This window comes from Rattus rattus, chromosome 4 (assembly GCF_011064425.1).
Source record: "Rattus rattus isolate New Zealand chromosome 4, Rrattus_CSIRO_v1, whole genome shotgun sequence".
NCBI classification, from domain to species: Eukaryota; Metazoa; Chordata; class Mammalia; order Rodentia; family Muridae; genus Rattus; species Rattus rattus.
In genome coordinates, this window is record NC_046157.1 from 37,598,868 (window position 1) to 37,602,804 (window position 3,937).

The 3,937-nt window shown below is 37.2% G+C and overlaps 1 pseudogene; it reads left to right on the forward strand.

Moving 5' to 3' along the window:
* Nucleotides 1-2,315: 2,315 nt before the first annotated feature.
* LOC116897912 lies at nucleotides 2,316-3,259 on the forward strand (annotated as a pseudogene).
* Nucleotides 3,260-3,937: the final 678 nt, after the last annotated feature.

Below are 3,937 nucleotides of genomic sequence, written 5' to 3' on the forward strand. Positions count from 1 at the left end.
ATGTAACATAACCCATTTGTAGACCTTTGCTAAATACAAGATTGTATTTGGGATAATCTTTGGTTAAAGAAAACAACCAGTTAGTACCAGGAAATTATTAGCGAAACATGTACAGAAAGGCTGGTGTGATCACTATTGTTAGTCATATTGCATTTGAAGATACATGTTTATGCTAAGACAATAGTATTAATAATCTCTCTTTGCCCTGGGGTACAACTAAACCAGCATAAAAATGATAAAGTATTGTTGCTAAGGGTTACTTCACCCACTGTGCTCTGCTTGCTTCTCTTCCCTTCTGCATTTTTATCAGCTAATATTCAACAGGAAGTTCTCATTTCTCTTATTGTCATGAAATGGAATGCACTGTATATCTGCAACAACTCCTTAGGCCTCTCCGTTTACAAGAAGCAACTTTATGGTCCCTATAGAAGAAAAATCTCCGGATTTACAAGCTTTGAGATTTGAAATATTTGAGTTAGCATATAATGAATATAAATACATTGTTTATGTTTATAAGGACTCCAGGGTCATTTGCTCAATAAAATAGTCAATTTCTACCCATTCTCAGCATAATACATTAATTTATGATTCATAGGCTCAGACCTTGAAAGTACTGAAGTTTGTCTTCCTAAAAAATGCATGATTACCATAGTTCTGGACAGGAAGTCGGATACAATGAAATCATTATTATTATTCAATTTTAAGCATAGCAAGTTTGAGGTGCATGATTCATGGAATAGGAGTAGTTATTAATATAGTAGTTTTGATGGACTGTATGAAGGAAATATACACAGTGTGTGTGTGTGTGTGTGTGTGTGTGTGTGTGTGTGTGTGCGAGAGAGAGAGAGAGAGAGAGAGAGAGAGAGAGAGAGAGAGAGAGATTGATTCCTTTCTTCTTAATATTTTTAACATTCCTCTTCTATTTTTTCTGAACATTCTGGGACAAGTATTTTTAGGTACAGATAGATCTTCAATGGATTATTTTCATAGAAAATGTTACAAATATTAAAATAAAGGTAAGCAGCTTTGAAATATAAATTATACTTTGATTTATGACTTAGTACCATAAGTTGTTTATTATTACTTAAAAATTGAATAGTTCGTATGTCGAAGGGACTTAGAGTGTCCAGAGAAATTATTTATTTTTTTCTTCTACTGCTATGAAAATAAAGAAATTCTCATTTTCAGAAGTTGTCCTAAATATCTGCATCGGCTCAGAAGGGCTGTTCTTTAAAAAAAATGTAAGCTGCGACAAAACATGAGGACACATTAGCACCAAGATAGATCATCCCAAAGACAATTTTGAAAAACTAAAATTAAAGTAATTATCCTGGTTACTTCTCAGAAAGAACATTCATCATTGGAACAATGCAGAGAAAGTGCTTGTTTTAGAGAACACTATGTGAGAGGTGACAAGGAATAAAGGTGATCAGGGTCAGGAAATTTGACAATGAATACAAGAAGAACTCTAGAAAAGAAGCATCCATGAGGTTTTCTAATTGATAATTATGCTGTAGTAGTGGATGTGAAAAAATAGGGTGAAAAGTCATAAATGAAAAATTACGCAAGATCAGTGTTACCTGACACTCTACCAAAACAAGGGTAATTTTATAAGAAGCTAGTGTAAAGGAACACTTGAAGGTTCTTCTAACGTGGGATTAAGGACATGAAGAACAAACGAAAAGCAGCAGAGGTAGAAGGGCAGGGCATGGACAGTATACACTACATTTGACTATCACATGAATCTCACTAATCTCCTCTATAAGCCAAAATAAAATAGTCTTCTAACTTGAAGCAATTAATGCTTTCATTTACTTCATTTCCTCTCTTGTATTACCACGAAGTGAGTCTGAGAGATTTTTGTTCATTTCTGGATAGAAGAGTTAATACAGTATTGTATCCAATTGAGGTAATATACCATTTATGTAACACTCCAAATATTTGTAAATTTTTAAACCTATCATGGAACCATAGAAGCATATAAACATCCTAATATGAGTCTAAACTTAGAAATTAATGCAATACAAAGATACAAAGAGAACGAAGATGAGATTCATGTAGTTTTATTATGTTAGGATTCACCTTTATTTAATGTATAAAAATGCTAAAATGTTTCTTTAAATATAACAATGACAACAAGTCCAGTAATAGATATTTACAATATGGGCACTGAGAAAACAAGTCAGAATGAACTGAAAACCCAAATGTAAAAACATAGCACTGAGTGAAGCAGGCTCGTGGGCCAGTGATAACGCTGGGATTAAGAAGTTTTTAGAACCCGGGAGGTCGCGGACCGCTGCCTCACGGCTGTCATCATGCCACTGAAAGAATATATTGAATTGCACCGAAAATGATATGGATATGGTTTGGACTACCATGAGAAAAAGAGAAAGAAAGAAGGTCGGGAGGCCCATGAACGTTCAAAGAAAGCAAAAAAAAAAAAAAAAAAAAGATCCGTCTGAAAGCTAAGCTCTACCATAAACAGCACCATGCCGAGAAAATACAAATGAAAAAGACCATTAAGATGCATGAGAAGAGAAACACCAAGCAGAAGGAAGACGAGAAGACTCCACAGGGAGCAGTCCCTGCCTACCTGCTGGACAGAGAGGGGCAGTCAAGAGCAAAAGTACTTTCCAACAGGATTAAGCAGAAGCGGAAAGAAAAGGCAGGAAAATGGGAGGTTCCTCTACCCAAAGTTCGTGCCCAAGGAGAAACAGAAGTATTGAAAGTTATTTGAACAGGAAAAAGAAAAAAAGAAGGCATGGAAGAGAATGGTTACAAAAGTCTGCTTTGTTGGTGATGGTTTTACAAGAAAACCACCTAAATATGAAAGGTTCATTAGGCCAATGGGCCTACATTTCAAAAAAGCCCATGTCACACACCCTGAGCTGAAAGCTACCTTTTGCCTGCCTATACTTGGTGTGAAAAAGAATCCCTCCTCCCCATTATATACAACCCTGGGTGTGATCACCAAAGGGACAGTCATTGAAGTGAATGTAAGCGAGCTGGGCCTTGTGACACAAGGTGGCAAGGTCATTTGGGGAAAGTATGCCAACAATCCTGAAAATGAAGGGTGCATAAATGCAGTCTTGCTGGTTTGACAGTGACATCATACAAGTCATTCCACTCACTATGGAAGACTACAGTGTCGGGAAAACACCATCGCTGTGATCTTTCTGAACTACCAATCAGCCTTACTCCATGTGCAGTCATCAAGAAGTATTTATTAAATTGTAAAGGAAAATAAAACACTGCCCAATTTAAAAAACAAAACAAAACAAAACAAAAAAACAAAAACAAAAAAACAAAAAACAAAAACAAAAAAACATAGCAATCTAGGAAAAACACCCCTATGGGCACTCACGGTGGCACTTTGGGAGAAGAGAAGGTAACTCTAATGATGAGAAAATTGAGATTTAGAAAGTGAGTGCTCAGGGATCTAAGCTGGTGATAACACCTCCTAACAGGTCCCATCCAATTTTCACCTTGCGCCCTGTGACGTTGTCTGTCTTCATTCGTTTAAGAGGAAGAACTGAGGAACGGGGGATACGGTACCTTGGATTTTCTGTACAGATAAGGACTAATAGTGAGAGACAGAATTCAACTCCTAAAATATTTCCAGGCTTTCATCCAAGTTTCCAAGCTAGGTAAAGGACTGCCCAATAAGATTTACCTGAGAAGGAAAAAATGCGCAGAACCTGAGAATAGAGGAAGGATTTAAGTGAAACAAAGCACCTCAGAGAGATCCCTTTGGGCATAGGAAGCCATCTTGACAGCGAGCCCGGTGAAAGGGCTGCATAGAGGAGAGGTCTTCATGTTGCATGAGGAAAGCTAACACACAGCACTGAGAGGCCATCTGGTATAGCAGAGGCTTCCCACAGCTTGTAAAGCTCCCATGGAACCCATGAAGCTTGAATGAGTTTGAGAGGCATCTGCT